At 38.1% G+C, this 19076-nt stretch overlaps 1 long non-coding RNA gene and 2 other non-coding genes across 4 annotated transcripts; all 3 read right to left on the bottom strand.

Moving 5' to 3' along the window:
• Positions 1-855: 855 nt before the first annotated feature.
• Positions 856-926, bottom strand: TRNAG-GCC (transfer RNA glycine (anticodon GCC)). Its single transcript has one exon. It is a non-coding gene; the product is annotated as a tRNA-Gly (tRNA).
• A 9990-nt stretch (positions 927-10916) lies between these two features.
• Positions 10917-10987, bottom strand: TRNAG-GCC (transfer RNA glycine (anticodon GCC)). Its single transcript has one exon. It is a non-coding gene; the product is annotated as a tRNA-Gly (tRNA).
• A 5934-nt stretch (positions 10988-16921) lies between these two features.
• Positions 16922-18590, bottom strand: LOC110803679 (uncharacterized). Of its 2 annotated transcripts, none has more exons than XR_008927492.1 (2): positions 17890-18590; positions 16922-17567 (listed from the first exon to the last, which is right to left on the bottom strand). It is a non-coding gene; the product is annotated as an uncharacterized lncRNA (long non-coding RNA). The 2 variants fall into 2 exon arrangements; XR_008927493.1 differs by having other exon boundaries at positions 16922-17482.
• Between the last annotated feature and the right edge of the window lie 486 nt (positions 18591-19076).

Genomic DNA, 19076 nt, shown 5'->3' with positions numbered 1-19076 from the left:
CCCTCATATGATTTAATCGCTTTCATCACCCTTTTATAAAATTGTCAAACTATTAATTTGATTGATGTATCACGCCTAATAAGATAATACCCTGGACAATTGAATTATCATGCTAGGTACCTTAAATCAATCTAAATAAGATAATCACGATCGATTTAGTATTATGTGTTGCATATTGCTAAAATCAATTCAGAATAGTTTAATAGTTTAACGCATGTCCCTTCAATTATTTATGCTGAGCTAGTAAGGATAACCTGCCTCTGGAGTATTATAGATGAGCACTCCTCTCGGTAGTTACAGTCCCCCGAACTCTCAATCTCTGCCCTGCGGGTGTACATTGAGCAATCCCCACACCAGGGATCACAAGGGAACCTATGGCCGTCGTGGTCGAACATAATGGCACTCCCTTTATGTCACGATAACCGGGTTTTGTCAGTTTTTCTCATTGTCGTTAAAAACTGAATGGCGACTCCTATATTACTAGTCGATTGGGTGTAAACTCACAGGAAATCCAATTACACTTGATCTGACAACGTCACGCCCACGAGAGACAAGGTCACGCATTAGCCTTGTGCTTTTTCTACCCCCTCACACGGGGTAGAGCAGTTTGGTAGCTTGCAAGGCTCATAACCTTGAGGTCACGGGTTCAAATCCTGTCTCCGCAAAATTTGAATTTTGTCAAAAATTTTAGGTTTGAATTTGTTAATTCGTAAGTTACCTAAATACTACTAAATAAATATTGAAATTCATATTTATTATGTTTTTGGGGGGGAGGGGTAAGAAAAAAAAAGAAAAGGATAAAATCACTACACTAACCAAATTCTTTCTCATAGTAAATAAATTTACTTTCCCTTGAGCGGATAACGGGAATCGAACCCGCGTCTTCTCCTTGGCAAAGAGAAATTTTACCATTCGACTATATCCGCATTATTTCCTTCTTGAGAAGGAATATGTACCTGTATATACATGAATATATAATATATATCTGGATGATATTTGTGTAGAGTCGGACCAGATACTCTCTTCAAGTCGATTCCGATTATCTTCTTAATTTCTTTATTTATTTGATTCAAAAGATTTGTTGAAGAAATTTATATTTGATCCCTCCCTCTAATTTTTTTTGTTTTCCTTATTTGTTTGTATTTTTGGGGAATTTTTTTATTGTTATATTGATTTAATTTTACTGTGGCGACTCAACTGGGGACGTTAATGAAATACTCGTGCACGTAGGTAATCAAAATAGCCGAAGGGTGAAACGATCCTACCCCGCGTTTATTTCCCTATCAAGTTCGGACGACCTGAAAATCAGCATATTAATGTGAACGGACAGAACCGCATAATGAATCTTGGCTCCCTTGGCATGTTTCATCTCGGGAGTTGGGAATAAGGATACCCATCGCCACCCGGGGGGTGCATACGCTTCGAATGTTGTCCACTCGGCACTCTCGCTAGTAGTACACCTATCCCAAACCAAATCGCTCGCCCACTAGGTCCCTCTCATTGGTGCATGCCCCCTTGGCTTACATCGTGATTAGCCTCTTGGGACGAAATTCGCTCGTGAATGCAATTCCCCGACCGGGGCATGTGTTGGATCGACGATAAAGGAGGTACCAAGCCGGCACAAATATTACCCATAGAAGCCTATCATAAACTACGTGACATATTATTTTGCTTCATGTTGTAATGTTAGTTATGTGTAGCGAATTATGTGGTTGTGTGTGACAAATAACACTAGAAAACCAACGACCCTAAAAATTGCCCAAACATTCATAAACACCAATTGGCCAAAGAGTTGTACCAAAATACGTGTTCCGCAACCCCGGGCGATCGCCACAAAAATAAGCAACGCCCAGGACAGCCTGTAACGGATCCCACAACGCTGCACAACGCGTAAAGGACGTTATTAGGCAAGCACGCAAAATCAAGTCGTATATACGAAAAAAGGATACGCGAACAAAATACGAGTACCAGTCAGGGACGCATTTTCAGCGCCCCTGGCTGGGCGCCAATCATTTTCAACGGCCGTGCTGGACGCTGAAGTTGCTGCCTGGCCTTTTGGTCAGGCACAGCAACCTCGGTACCCGCGCACAATGTATACGTAGCAATAAAAAAATTCGTAACGGATTTGCTGCAAAGACGTATGAAAAAGGCACTCGATTCTAAAAACGACTTACAAACTAAACAACTCCTTGTGTCGTCATTAGGCCTCCTATGACGACAATGTTCGGCACCAAAACTGAGCATGCTAATTAAAATAACCTTGAATGTCACATGGGCAAATGTTTCGAAAATCCAAAGAATAACCAAAAGAAGAGCCAAAAGTGTACCAACAAGAGTGAGAATAGAAAACCAATAGAAAGAGTCAAAAGTCTAGACTAAGTAATGCTTAACTTTGGGCCTAAACTTTAGCTTGTCTTATGCAATGGGCTGGTTCTGCCACTTGGTGTCGATCTGAAAACCAAAGGTTAGTGCGTCTCGAAGCTACATCACCAACACAAGGTCTAGTAACTCCAAGCTCCATCCGTCATTCCCCCTTTCAAGGATCTCCGCTTCCCCAACCTCAATTCGCACCCTCAAACATGTCCATGGAAGAATTACGAGATCAAATGGTCCAAATGACCCAACTTATGAGTCAACTGAAAATGGAAAACGAATCCTTAGCGGCTGCGCAAGCCAAAAATGACCTCGATAACGAGAAAAAGATCGAAAAAATGGTTCTGCAGCAAACCATGGGGAGCAAGTATTTCTCCCTCGATCCGAAACCTTTTCCTGGCAAACTACCGGAAAAGTTTAGTTCATCCGACTTACCAAAGTTCAAAGCCACGGACAATCCCCGTGATCATCTCTTGAGCTTTGTGGATGCCATGAACTTGAAAGGTGTGGATAAGTCCATGTATTTGCGTGCCTTTCCTTTGTCCTTGGAACCTGTGCCACTCAAATGGTACTACCACCAGGACCCTAAGCTCTTCCCCACTTGGGAGCACTTTGTCAATGTCTTCATCAAGCAATACTCGTCAAACATGGATTTTCAAGTCACCATGCGCGAGTTGGAAGTCCTCTTCCAAAAGAAAAATGAAGGTTTCACGACCTATTTTGCTAGATGGAGAGACCAAGCGGCCCAACTAATCAATAGGCCTCCTGAAACTGAATTGGTCCAAAAATTCATTGACAACCTAGACCCAGCTTATAAACAACACCTTAGGTACTTGGGCCTTGATAGCTTCAAAAGGGTTTATGATGTAGGAATGAAGATCGAGGATGACCTCGCAAAAACAGTACAAAGCAAGCCTGCGTACAAAAGTAACCCCTACAACAGGGGCCACACGCCTCAAGCCAAAGAGGTCCACGCCGTAGAAGAAACCCCAACCCGAAGGAGCCCTGGAAGGTGGATCCGAGATCGAAAGTTTGCCCCACTCGGGTCGACTTTGGTACAAGCCTTCCAAAGACTAACCAATCAAGAAAAGCTAAGGCCCATAGGCCCCACACCCGACCCTCCATTCAAAAATAAATATTGGGTCGAGGGCACCTATTGCAAATTCCATCAAGGAAATGGGCATGATACCGAAAACTGCTGGAATCTAAAAAACACGATCCAGGATATGATAGAGGATGAAATAATACCTCTCCCTAATGTTGGCAAACCCAACAACAACAAGAGCCCACTCAGTTCTTGTCACATCTCTCTCGATCAACCAGAAAATAAGAACTTTGACCCTACGGTGTATATTACGCCTCAAGGTGCACCACTCGCCATGGTGTGTGGGATGATGATGCTGGAGATGTCTACCTGTCTCAAGTATCGGGCCAGGACCTCTTTACTGAAACTTGGCCCGGGCATGCTCGCATTGACACCACCCCTTAAGAGCCCGAAGTTGACAATCTCACTCGGCCCGGAAGGGTATACCAACAGGATATTCGCCCACCTCCCGTGGACGATATCCCAGTCAGACAGACTCCTGAAAACATACGGCACCCCACCTCACCAAGACTGAAACAGCTGAAATAGTGGACAAACAAGCTCTATGGACAATGTTCAACGAATCGAGGCCTATGGAGGACGAGACTGTGATGACTAGCCTAGCTCTACAAGATGAAGGTTTCAATCCAACTCGGTTAATCTCTCCTACATCAACACTAGAAGAGGCCGAGAACGGATGGGTGAAGACATGTCAATGGGTCAACGCAAAGGGAATAGAGTTCAAGATGAGTACAGGCGAAGGACCAAGGTTCTACGAGACTAAACCCAAGGCTTGAGCCGTAGAGAGCACTTTAGCAAAACGCCTAGTAGTTCTTTAGATGATAGAAAGAATAAATCTCTAGATTTGGTCCTAAGAACCCTTAGAATATTGATTAATTTATTTCAGTGTGTTTTCCTTACTTTCCAAATTAATAAAGGCGTAAAATTTCTCCTAAAATATTATTCTAACACTAAATAAGCACTAATCATACTTGCAAATATAAAAATCAAAAAATGTAAGGAAGCGGCCCACTTTAGGCCCAATAGCAAGACCCACTCGGTCTTGAATCGTGTCATCGAAACCAATTCCCGAAAATCCACAAAATAAACCATACCATCCCCTTCATATTTCCAAGACATAAGGGTCAAACCCGTGCAACCCAAAGAAACCAATGAAATTAAATCCAAACAATGCAAATGTTGCTCAAAAACAAAAATCATAAAACATAATCCTATCATTCTCATCATTAACAACAACGCACCTCAACCCACTTAAAAGGCCTACGCAAAGATCTTCATATCTTCCGCACCCTAACTCCATTTTCAAAGCCGTTTCGAGTCACGAATAGAAAAAAATTAATCCGGACGAAAATTCGTCTAAACGCTAACAATCCAAAAAGCTTCCGAAATAGCGTTGAAATTGATTTCTGACGAATAAAAAGTAAAATGAAACAAAGAAAAAGAAATATACGCAAGAATGTGTGAAGGAAAAGAAGCAACGCGCCAAGAAATCTGCCCAGAAATCATTTTCAGCGCCCAGAGCTAGGCGCCGAAATCTTTAACGCCCCAGCCTGGGCGCTGAATCTCTCTCTGCTTGCCAAATTTTTCCCAGAAGTGCTCGTCATTTTATCCGCACATACACGGAAAAATAACGAACACTTGGGGGGGTACAGCACGTATTCAGATATACGTACCAAAAATTCAGATATACGTACCAAAAAAAAAAACACATGAAAAGATTTTTGTGCAAAATATATGGCTTACGGCAAAGCAGCAGATTAAAATAATAATAAACTTCACTTATTCTACCATTTCAAATAATATGTTTCCATCTCAAAACATACATATCGAATTCGGCATCCTTGAATTTATTCTAGCTAGAACTACGCGCGACCTGATTCTAAGTTAAAGTTATTTAACAAGGATACGTAGGCAATCCTGTTTATGGATTCGGTCCAATCAAATAAAAAATATAATGTGCATAAGTGTTGGAAATAAGCAAATATAAAATAAAATAAAAAAGCAAAACGAAAACAAGAAAAATAAAATTACGCCTTTATTAATATTTAAAAATAATAAGAAGGAAAACAAAAAGTGCTAAGGAATGAAAAACAAACACAACTGAAATAAATAAAGGGCACCTACACCCTAACAAGAACTACAATACTCGAGTTCTTCCGGATCATCAAATAAAGTTTTGTAGAGGGCAATGTTCGCAGGGTCCACCCCCACAGGCTTCTGCGCTGCCCCTATATCAATCTCCATAAGAACAGGCTCCTTGACACTAACTTCCAAGGATGCCAAGGCCTCGGAAACATTTTCAGTCTGAACAGCTATAGCCCGCTCAGCCTCAAGGGCACAAACAATGGTAGGGGAAGGATTATCAATATCATTTGGATTAGCCACTGATTCTACTAGGGGCTGAACTTTCCTAACCCATACATTATTCCGGCGACGATCTCCGCGAGCTTGCATTTCTTTTGTGAACGGCAGGCCCCTTCATGTTAGGCACCTTTTTAGGCCTAGAACTGGAACGGGTAGGAACTTCCTTTCGCTTTCGATCAGGACGAGGTTTTACAGTCTTAATACCATGGTCGCGAGGATTAGCAGGATCACGGCTCTCATACTTAACCCTACCTCGAGGTATCAAAAGCTCAACTGGCTCTTCATTTCGAGCCTTAGTTCTCACAGCCTTATATTCGGAACTCATCCACAACTTGTAGTTTTCGGAAAGACCCACAAAGCTATCTGTAGCCACGGTCCAACACGGGAGGCCACCATAATACTTAGCCCACACTTGAACCCGTGCTTGTGAAAAGGCCGCTACTTTAGGTGGTACCGTATCGGAAAATGGGATAGTCTGCCTAAGCCGTATTGTCGCATGACTGGGTAAGGAAAGATGTAAACGGGTCGAGATAGCCCCAACAAAGAAACATAAACTAACACCTCGGAACCCCCTGTCATATTAGTCAAAACCCACCACGGTATCACCCACTTAATAGAGCATATTCCATGAGTGAAATAGGAGGCCCACTCGGCCTCGTCCTGGCCTTTGTGCAAATACTTTCGGTTACCCAAGGCTATAGGGAGATAATGTTTAGGATCGGCAGGAGCTTCTAAAAGCCTAAGTCGTTCCATGAGCCAAATCTGCAAAAACGGGTACGATCAGAAAAATAATAATAAACGAAAGTCCTGCTTGGGACGCACTTTCAACGCCCAGGACCAGGCGCCAGAAATTCCGACGCCCAGCTCTGGGCGCTGAAAATCAGCTCCAGGCAGGGGGCTGTCGAGGCAAACGAAAAAAGAAAAGAAAAAGAAAAAATATGTGTATTACTTTGCGCGAATAAACGATCGATTACCTGCAGCAATAGGGGGCTCCCCTTAAAAATTTCAGACTTGGCATCCTTTTTTAACTCATCCGCACTCAGTAAGGTCTCGGCAACAACCAACGGCATAATGGAATAGCAACTCTCCATCTGGCTGATCAAGGGGATCAACCTTATGTCACCGAACTCGCCATTGTTATTCGACAGTAAATAGTGGTTCAACAAGCAGAATAAAAGTGCTCGAATATTCAATTTCTGTTCGGTCATATTTTTACTAGGTCTAAAGTGATGTTTTACATGCTTTGCCAAATTAACCTTATCACCCACAACGATCTCAGCGAGCATGTTAGCATCTAGTCCTAGGAAAGCCCCTATAGTTGTTTTACCCTCTTCAACAGTGCCAAGGGTAGCAGGAGTAGCATTGGTAGGATAACCAAGGATCGCGGCACTAAGAAAAACTGCCAAAATAGAATTTCCAGCGCCCAAGGCTGGGCGCCGAAATTTTTAACGCCTGGCCAGGGGCGCCGAAAATGTAGCCCAAGGCCCGGATCCTTCAAAACGCGGAGTAGGAAAGGACTTAAAACCGTGTTAGTAGACACGAGGCCCTGTTGTAATCAAGATCAAGCTCAAAGCACCTTTAGAGCCCGAATAGTGAAAACAAATGTTAAAGCTTGTCGAAACTTAGACTCATCTCAAGAAAAAATATGTGTACATTTTTCAAGGCAATATAGAAAAAATAATAATCAAGGTCATTCTTCGGAAAAAAAAAATCAAGTCGTTGGTTTCTCAAATTAAAAAGCGTTTATTTGTCAAAAAGATCAATCCCGGCCAAAGTACACTCGATGTATTAATTATTGAAAAATGAAGCAAACTGTGTCGCCCGGAAAATGAAGTCGCACTCCATGACTTCATCAAAGTAGCATACGACTACAAATATCGCTCGCACTTACGAGCACGATCCCAAACACGATTAAGGACGTTATAAAATACGTACTTCTCTTGGCAAAGAATGACCACCAAGTACAAATGCTTGGGGGCTCGAAAGAAAGAAAATATGCCTTTCAAAAAAGGGATGCAAGTTGAAACAACGTTTCCAAGCTACGTCCCGTGCTTGGACAAATTCAAAAATGAACTCGACCTCAAAGCAAAAGGTCTCCATTAACATTCACGTATGGTCCCACCGGTCATTTCACAAGGACCCAAGTAATGGCATAACTAGCTAGGCCAGTTCTAAACGGTGAAATACATCCTATGAGCCGTAAAGACTTGTTCAAAACCACGAAAGGCAGATGACCACGAAACAATGGTCCGTTTAGACACGTTGCCAACCCACATTCAGGTTGCGGCTAAATCCGAGCTTCCCTCGAAAGAATTCGCTCGTACAGGAATGAATAAAAAGAAATTCTCAAAAGAAATCCCAAGAACAAATGAAATAGGGACTGGCCCACCTCGATCGGGCAAGATCGCGCCACAAACCACGCGAGTCCCAAATCGAAAAGACGAATTCAGGTTCGCTTACCTCTATCGGGCGGGGCGTCCACCCTTAGCGGACAGGGCTCGCCCACCTTCAGCGGGCGGGGTCTGCGTCACTAACCGCGCAGGTCCTCAGTTTTCGAAAATGAAAAGAAAAGAAAATCTTCAAAACAAAAACAGGCTCGCCCACCTGCAGCGGGCGGGGTCTACGTCACAAACCGCGTAGGTCCTTAATTATTTTCAAAACATCAAAACAGATTCGTCCACTTCTATCGGACGGGATGTCCACCCTTAGCGGACAGGCTCGCCCACCTTCAGCGGGCGGGGTCTGCGTCACTAACCGCGCAGGTCATTAGTCGCTGCAGCGATAACTTTTCCTGGTTTATCCTTTTCCAAAAATCAAAGGATGGTTTCCCTTTTCCAAAAATCAAAGGATGGTTTCCCTTTTCCAAAAATCAAAGGATGGTTTCCCTTTTTCAAAAATCAAAGGATTGGTTTTCCGCTTTTCCAAAAAAGAGCGATGTGCTGGATTTTCCTTCGTTTTACGTCCTATAAAAACAAGGGGGTTTTCTCGTTTAGCTAACCCTGAAAAGAAGAATCTTTAAAAACGTTTTACCTCGTGATTGGGCTTGGCCAGGCCTAGTTACACTTTATAGCTTTGATTTCGAAAACATCTTTAGATACTTCCAATGACAAAGTGAGGGAGTTTCTATACTATCAGTTAACAAATTCCAATGACGCGTGAGGAATGTGTTAACACTTCAAGTGATGACCCTTAAGTCAAATGTTATCACTCGGGAGCTCGAGAGACCCTCGCAAAACAGGTCACATACACCATGGCTTGTATGACGCACTCCGTCTAGTACTTTGACCATCGTCTCATCTCGAGACTCAGTCAAAGTGGGGGCTAACTGTAGACGCCTACTTTTGTCCCCATTCCCGAAAGGGAAGGTTCGATGATGAGAACATAAATCTCCACTTGGAAACGCATCTCCTATAAGATAACGAATCTCAATCACCCTTTCATTTCAGCCAAAGCTGCTATTTATAGAAACCTGCTAAGAATAGTAACTGCCGTAAAAGGTAGTTGTTAAAAGTGGCAAAATCATAAAAGATAGAAACCGGTCAGAATTAGGTATTGCACTCCAACATAAATCCTAAAAGAGATAGAATTTACAAAGGAATTCTATTCCTGGTATAATGCGAAAATAAGAGTTACGTATTAATTAAATTCCTAACGAACCTAGAGTTCGTAACGGGCCCAGACGCATTCCGTCATAAGTTAATACGCACTAAAAGACTCGGATAAATCTCCCAAAAAGCTCTGTGTTCTAAGAGTCCAAATCTGACAAAAACTCGGCCCAGATCCCATTTTCAACGCCTGTATCTGGGCGCCGAAATCTTCGACGCCCAGCCCTGGGCGCTGAAAGTGCCTGGGGCCGTTTTATCTCCGGATTCTTTTTTGGATTCGTATCTTAAAATCTATCTTTCCACACACTCTTTTCCTATAAATACAGCCTAAAATCGACGTGAAAATAACACAATTCCAAAATCTGAGTATTGACTCTAGCCTTAAGCCTAAGCCTCACGCTGCGAAATTGATCCGGCGTTCTGTCGCAATCGACCCAAAAGTCGAACAGAACGCATCATGCCCCTTGTAGCTTGATGAATTAAGCCTAAATACTGGAACATTGCTTGGAAACCCGAGATTCGCTAAATAAAAGGAGAAATAGCAAAGCCAAGTGGTTAGTTTTCTGAGAACCACAACGCACCTCTCAAGGGTGCGTTGTAATGTGTCCCTCATATGATTTAATCGCTTTCATCACCCTTTTATAAAATTGTCAAACTATTAATTTGATTGACCTATCACGCCTAATAAGATAATACCCTGGACAATTGAATTATCATGCTAGGTACCTTAGATCAATCTAAATAAGATAGTCACGATCGATTTAGTATTATGTGTTGCATATTGCTAAATTCAATTCAGAATAGTTTAATAGTTTAACGCATGTCCCTTCAATTATTTATGCTGAGCTAGTAAGGATAACCTGCCTCTGGAGTATTATCAATGAGCACTCCTCTCGGTAGTTACAGTCCCCCGAACTCTCAATCTCTGCCCTGCGGGTGTACGTTGAGCGATCCCCACACCAGGGATCACAAGGGACCCTATGGCCGTCGTGGTCGAACATAATGGCACTCCCTTTATGTCACGATAACCGGGTTTTGTCAGTTTTTCTCATTGTCGTTAAAAACTGAATGGCGACTCCTATATTACTAGTCGATTGGGTGTAAACTCACAGGAAATCCAATTACACTTGATCTGACAACGTCACGCCCACGAACGACGAGGTCACGCATTAGCCTCGTGCTTTTTCGACCCCCTCACACGGGGTAGAGCAGTTTGGTAGCTCGCAAGGCTCATAACCTTGAGGTCACGGGTTCAAATCCTATCTCCGCAAAATTTGAATTTTGTCAAAAATTTTAGGTTTGAATTTGTTAACTCGTAAGTTACCTAAATACTACTAAATAAATATTGAAATTCATATTTATTATGTTTTGGGGGGGGGGGGGGGGGGGGGTAAGAAAAAAAAAGAAAAGGATAAAATCACTACACTAACCAAATTCTTTCTCATAGTAAATAAATTTACTTTCCCTTGAGCGGATAGCGGGAATCGAACCCGCGTCTTCTCCTTGGCAAAGAGAAATTTTACCATTCGACTATATCCGCATTTTTTCCTTCTTGAGAAGGAATATGTACCTATATATACATGAATATATAATATATATCTGGATGATATTCGTGTAGAGTCGGACCAGATACTCTCTTCAAGTCGATTCCTATTAACTTCCTAATTTCTTTATTTATTTGATTCAAAAAATTTGTTGAAGAAATTTAAGTTTGACCCCTCCCTCTAATTTTTTTTGTTTTCCTTATTTGTTTGTATTTTTGGGGATTTTTTTTATTGTTATATTGATTTAATTTTACTGTGTCTCACAATCCGAAAGAATTCGAATTCGGGGGAGGGGTCATTTTAGGATCTAGAACAAATAGGTTCAAGAGATGAGAGAATTAAGGATACCCACCAGAAAGACTAATCCAAGCCATAATGATGTACCGGAAAATACAATATTTTTGTTACTTGTCCAACCGTCGGGAGAAGCAAATACAACGGGTACGCTAATCAGTAAGATTGATGAAGTAGCCATTAATGCAAAAACAGCCAATTGGAAAGGTATAGTCATACGTATAATCCTCCAAGCTATCAAAAAACAAACTATACCATTTGATCCCTCTATCAGTCATTTTACTAAAAGTAAAAAATGTATCACGTAGGGATTTTCCACTATTACTATGGAATTTATTGATTCTATATAATATGACTTATTACCACTTTATTCAAAGATAGAACCATAGGGAATTTATTAATTAATATTAATAAATACTTAAATGGGTGTGCTAGATCATACTTTTATATATAATATACAGATAAATAGATCACCCTATCAACTTACACCTAATATTTTTCTACAACTTGTGATGGTATCAGCTTATATAACCATATTCTGTTCGGGGGAATAAGAATAAAATAGAAATTGACTTATGGTGGAGAGATGGCTGAGTGGTTGATAGCTCCGGTCTTGAAAACCGGCATAGTTCTTTATTCAGAACTATCGAGGTTTCTAATCCCTCTCTCTCCTTTTGCTCGTTCAATAGAACTGTTTCCTTATTTTAATTTATTAGTGTTGCTTCGTCTGTTAAAATATAAAATATAAAATTAAAGAGAATGGCTCGGCTATCTCACCTAGCCGAGCCAGAAAAAAAGAAATTAAATTATATAGAAATGAGTTGAAAGAAAAAGGAAGACTTTTTACGTATGACCCGATCCCAACATGTAATATGTATGATGGAATCCAAGTGATTCCATTCCTGTCTTAAAACATTGAATTTCTTGTCTCAATTAAGAGGGGTCATCGAAAGAACAGGTTCAAAATCACGATCAATACCTTTGTCAAATCCTGCTGCAGCTGCACGAGCCCTTCCCGCATGCCACAAATGCCCTACGAATAAGAAGAATCCTAGAACAAAATGAGAAGTAGATAACCAACTTCTAGGAGAGACATAATTGACTGCATTGATCTCGGTAGCCACCCCACCCACAGAATTTAAAGAACCTAAAGGAGCATGAGTCATATATTCTGCTGAACGTAGTTCTTGCCAAGGTTGTATATCTTTTTTCAGGCGACTCAAGTCCTAACCGTTTGGACCTCTTAGGGGTTCTAACCACGGAGCGCGCAAATCCCAAAACCTCATAGTTTCGCCCCCAAAAATAACTTCTCCAGTCGGAGAACGCATTAGATACTTACCTAAACCAGTAGGTCCTTGAGCGGATCCCACGTTAGCCCCAAGACGTTGGTCTCTAACTAAAAAAGTAAATGCTTGAGCTGGAGAAGCTTCTGGTCCAGTGGGCCCGTAAAACTCACTAGGATAAGCAGTATTATTGAACCAGACAAAACAACAAGCAATGAAACCAAAGACAGATAAAGCATCCAAACTATAAGACAAATAAGCCTCGCCAGACCAGACAAGTGCGCGGCGAGCTCATGCAAAAGTTTTGTTAAAATATGCCAGATTCCACCAAGTATACAAATGAAACCTATCCATACATGCCCCCCTATTATATCTTCCAAATCGTCTACACTAACAATCCACCCTTCTCCTCCAAAAGGCGATTTTAGTAAATAACCAAATATAATACTTGGACTAAGGGTGACGTTGGTAATTTACATCTCCACCTCCGGGATCCCAGGTATCATATACGCCCCCAAAATAAAGAGCCTTGAATACTAGAAGAAAAGCGCCTATATCTAACAAGATTAAGTGAATGCCCAAAATTGTGGTCATTTTATTTCTATCTTTCCACACATAACCGAAGAATGGAAAATATTCTTCAAGAGTTTCAGGGCCCAAAAGTGCATGATAAATACCACCAAAGCCCAGTACGGCCGACGAAATTAAGTGAAGTACTCCCGATACAAAGTATGGAAAAGTGTCTATAACTTCCCCGCCAGGGCCTACCCCCCAACCTAGAGTAGCTAGGTGGGGAAGTAAAATTAATCCTTGTTCATAGATAGGCTTCTCTGGTACGAAATGAGCCACTTCAAATAAGTTCATTGCTCCGGCCCAGAATACAATTAATTCGGCATGGGCAACATGAGCTCCAAGTAGTTTACCAGATAAATTGATAAGTCGATCATTCCCGACCCAACAAGCGAAACCGGTGGTTTCTTGGTCACGGCCGGCTAAAGTTAAAGTTCCATTAATGAGCGTTTCCACGGGGTAGAACCTCCTCGGGGAATATAAGGTTTTCATGATGTTGTTACTTTGCGTATTTAAGATTTATCCTGAAATTTTCAGAATTTATCTTGAATAATTTGGGTTTCTAAAGAATTTTTATTGATAAAACTCTTTAAATTTCAATTTTAAATAGAATTATTTTATTTTTCCAAAATAAATCCGAAATATATTCTCATTAATATCTTATTAAATTTATTTATTTTTGTAAAATATTAAACATAATTTCGGATTTATAAAATAATCTTAAGTTGATTAAAACTCTTTTTCTCCAAAATTTATTCCTAATAGAATTAGGAATCTATATCCACTTTAGTTAGTTTAAATTAATAAAATCCGAAAATAATAAATTAAATTCAGTTTTGTAAATAATATTCCCTCTAAGATATTGAATATTTTTCCTCCAAAATATTTGAATATTTTTCCTTCCAAAATAATTTAATATCAAATATATATTAAAAAAATGCATAAAATAATTAATAAAATGCCTAAAAATATAGGGTATTACACTCTGGGGGCGCCGTTACAAATTTTCACACCATGAATTGAATTCTCCCTTTAAGTCTTAGATATATAAGAGCGCCTAAAAAGCATCTGCAACAATGAGAAATAAATATGGTGAAATGGGGTCACATTAATTGTCTCAAGCCTCTAGAGGGGATCACCAAGCCAAAAAACCGTCCATTAATTTTCAACGCAAAAGATACACTCGATAGGCAATCAAGTATACTCTGCACCCAACTATCGTAGAATTAACCCCATTTTATACATTAACCTTTCTAGAAAACTCCATTCCACCCTATCGTACGCCTTTGTCATATCCAACTTCAGAGTCACCGTACCACCCTCCCTGCACTCCTCCTTTTCATCGTGTGGAAAATGTCAAAAGAAACTAAGGCATTGTCCGTAATCAACCTTTTCGGAACAAAAGCACTCTGATTAACATAAATGAGCTCAGCAAGAAATGGTTTTAACTCATTGGCCAAAGTTTTTGAGATAATTTTGTACAGCACATTACAACAACTAATGGGGCGAAATTTCGGAATTAACACCACACAAGTTTTATTCACATCATTTAGATTAACAGTCCATCTCCACCAAATTTTCAAAAAACGTATTCTTCTTGATTTTTTTACGAGAATTCACAAAATATATTACTATATTCTTATTTGAGGAGGGTTGGTGATCATTAACGTATTCTTCTTGATTTTTTTACGAGAATTCACAACTTGATTATTTTTTATATTAAATTATTAATTATTAATTATAGGTCATGTTTAGTTGGTTTTTAAAATTAAAATTTGAATTTATTATGAATTGACAACTGAAATGGTGTTTGATGATAGCATATATGATGATAAAAAGAGTGATTTACTCTATTAATCATAATCAATATGAGTTATTTTTTTAGAGAATGGGAGGCCTAAAAATATTCTATAATTCTCAAAATTATTTGTCTTAATGAAGCATAAAGTGGTGACACAATTTAGAAAGAGTTCGGAGCACGTTGGAAGGTTTTCCGTACTTTTAAAGTGTTTGTAGAATTAATGATGTATATAACAAACTATTAATGGCAAGGGGCTTTGATTCTAAGGCTTAATGAATCTTCTTGGTGAAAACAAATACATACAAATGTCCCGTTCGTACAGTCCAAAAAAACTAGTTTGTATAGAATATGATCTAACTTCCACATTAATGCCCTTCCACCAAATACCCATACCCCTGAATTTTCGGTGCTACTCACACATATTCCATTAAAATTAAGCTTTGTATTGTGTTAATGATAAAATAAGGGAAAATAAAGAAAATTAATGATATGGCGTAAAATTTTAAATTGGATTCCAAAACTAAATTATCTTTGGTTGTAAAGTTATTTCAACAAACATATTTAAGTTTTTGAAAAAAATTCATAAAGTATACACGCATTTTCCAACTAACTACACTAGCGTGATAAATTTTTTCATATTGGCTAACATTAAAATTTTAAAATTATAAGTACCTTTTTTTTGAGTTGATTATATTTTACTTATTAGTACGGTTTTCATCTAGAATTTTAACCACCATGTATGAATAGAAGTTAGGTACAAAGGAGAACATGGATTCAATAGGTTAGGTCTCATGTAATGGACAATTGTTATTTCGTATATTTTTGGTCCAATACAAACTTATCTAATATCTTTAATGGAATAAAATAAATAAAAGTTTGTTTTGTGTTAATGAAAAAATAAGGGGAAATAATGGAAATTAAAGACATGACATAAAATTTTAAATTGGATTTCAAAACTAAATTTTTCCCTTAAAGAACATAAATTTTGTTAATCTTAAGGTTACCCATAAAATTAATCTAAAAAATAAAGTGAACCATATAAAATATAATAGAAAATAAATACATCATATGAAGTATTATATATGTCATCTGGTGAGGAAGTATAATAGAAAATCATTAATAGCACAAATTTTGTAATTTTTTTCATTTTCAACATTATTATTCGAATTTTTATTATTGGATAATCTTTAAACACAAAGTAAACATATTATGATGTTGTAATAACGCGAAGAGATGTTTTTACTATTATAGTGATTTTTAAAGGCATTAATTGAGAGGCTAATAGTTCGTCCAAAGAAAGTAGACTAAGAATATTGCAGTTAAAATTTATTTATTAAGATTGTGAAAATCATAAATACTTAATTATAATATCATACTTCCTCCATATTTTTTACTTGCATGATTTTACTTTTTTGCAAGTTGCATATTACTTGCACTATTTCCTTTATACTATAATTCACATGTTTTTTTGGTGTGTTCACCTACCAAATGTCCTTTTTACCCTTACACAGATTATATATTTAGCATTAATACCTAACATTCACTACCTCAAAAATGCCAAAAGAAACCCCCTAAAAAGTAAAAACCCCTTAATAGACTTCACAAGAGGTGGTCTTAGAATCACATGTCTTTTAGGATAAGAGACCTCTTCTTTGAGATGGTTTCTTAGTTTAAAGTAAAATACCACTTTTCTAAGAAATTTCTAAGAAAATAGGTCTCTTTGTCATTGTTACTTTTAATTAAAATAGAACCAGAAGGAACCGTTTAATTAAGAAAAGTGGATATCTTTGGAACCGTTTAAGTAAGAAAAGTGGTGTCTCTTATATAATATCTTTGGAACAGCTTAACTAAGAAAAGAGGTGTCTTATATAATATCTTTTGAACATGTTATATTTATGCTAATTTACTCATTTTGTTTTTGAATTTAGAATTAAATTTAGATCGAGTCATACATAAATCACAAATTTTAAATCACATTTCAATATTCGAAATTATATTAATTCGTGTATTGAATTAAATACATTTCAATCGATTACCTTCAATTACATAATATATTTGAGTACATGAATACTGAAATTAAATATATTAAAATCACCTAATTACAATGAAAATTCCTCATATACAAGTATATACTTTATGCTTTAATTTCAAATGTTATTTTATTGACTACCCAGATGAACTCTTTGCATGATGTCTTCAGAGCCATGGTAATCTTGTGTCGTTAAGGAGGGATGAAGCTTGTTGTGTTTCCGAAACAAATTAATGTAAATCACTAAATCATTCTTCTTTGAGTTAAGCAATTTCAAATACTCTTGTTCATCTACTAATGTTTACCTCTATTATATTTATCAGCAAGGCTTTCGTTGCTCAGTGAAACCAAACAAATATTCTGCATAACCTGGTTCGAACTCGTAAAAGCTCTTAACAATCATTCCATAACTCTCCACCTCTGATTCCTTGACATTGTTCATTATCCTTATGAAAAAGGTTTTTTTACCTTTCCTTAAATCTTCTGATAACTGCAGCAATCTTGTCAACTGTATCTAATGAGGGAGAGAGGGATTTCAACCGCACTTGAACATATATGGATTGAACCGAATTTTGGCTTTAAAATTGGTTGCTTTCAGCCTTATAATCAAAATCCAAACAAAATCATAATGAAATTGAATGATCAAAACAATTTTTTTAAAAATATTCAGAAAAAGTAGTTGAATCTTGACATAAATCGAGGACAAACTTGCAAATACTCTGTAACTAATACAACAAACTTGTACAATATAGCAATTTCAATAACTACTTTTAAAGTATATAGACAGTGTTGATACAATTTATCTAATTTTAATGTAAAGAGATTACCAGTTAGAGCTTCATTAAGAAAATTATACTCCGTACTATAAAGCTACTAAATTTGATCATAAAATTGGAACAGAATTATAAAAAAGTGAATTACCATTATTAATCTAGCCAAATTTCTTGATGGCCTTCTTATTAATTGCCTTGATTCTTGTCAGGCTGGTGTTTCAACGTGAGTTTCCTTTAATCTTGTTTGATCTAATCACCTGAAGATCCTTTCAGCACTTGCAGTACATCATACTAACTCTTCCAAAATTTTATCCCGAAACCAATTACACAAAAATCAGCTCTTCATTCATTAATAATTTCATACATAAAATTGAAAAATAAAAATCAAAATTAGGAGGAGAGAGAAATGAGCATACGCTGCCATGGAGAAACGCTGTAAGATAAAATGCAAGCGAGAAAAAACAAGTTTAACGTTGCTTTCCGAGTCGCCATTGATTTGTTGGGGAGAGATTCGTAATCTCTCCGCTTCGAATTTCAAATTTCTAAGGTTTAAATTTAGAAGATTTCTAAGGAGGATTGAGTAGAAAAGAGGAAATATGGGACAATAAGAAGAAGATGAAGATGTTTCATGGCTTTGACGGCGGTGGGAGGAAATGTAGACAAGAGAGATGATGACTAGAAAAACCAAATTAGGTTATGGGACAGGGAAACGGAGACGAAGACGGTCCTGAGTTTATAAAAAATTATGGTGCTTTTTTTTTAAATAAATAAATAAAAACCAGTTTTAGAGAAAGTTCCTTATTTATTTCTAATTTTTTAAAAACAAAGAAACCTCCTAAATAGAGGAACAGTTTCTTATGTAAGGTAGAATATTTAAGGCATAAAAAGAGACTAATTTTGAGGTAGTAATTTTCTACCTAATTTTTGTTAACACGTGAGTATTCTTGAAATTTATTTACTTTCTTAACATTTGTGTCAAACCCAAATGGTGCAAGTAAAAAAGTGGAGGAAATACTTCGTATAATGTAATACAAGAAAATCAGTTATAATGCAGAGTATAATTTGTTATTCTTTCTGATGTGGCCTAAACTAGAAGGTGACACATAGCCTTCGTATGACAAAATGGACACCTAAGAAACGTCTTAATGAGAAAATACATTGTTGGCCCAAAAGGCAGGCCCAGCTCAGAGAGGCACCCTCAGCCCTAGAAAACATCCTCTACTGGACACATGTCCTTATCTCAGAGGTCATCCAATCATGCAGCTAGGGTTTAGGGATCAAATCCCAAGAAACCCTAGCCCTATAAATAGTTCAGATCCCAAGGTAAAGGGGGCA

Source organism: Spinacia oleracea, chromosome 2 (genome assembly GCF_020520425.1).
Source record: "Spinacia oleracea cultivar Varoflay chromosome 2, BTI_SOV_V1, whole genome shotgun sequence".
Lineage (NCBI taxonomy): Eukaryota > Viridiplantae > Streptophyta > Magnoliopsida > Caryophyllales > Amaranthaceae > Spinacia > Spinacia oleracea.
Note: the sequence above shows the minus strand (reverse complement) of the source record. Positions and strands in the feature narration are given on the sequence as shown.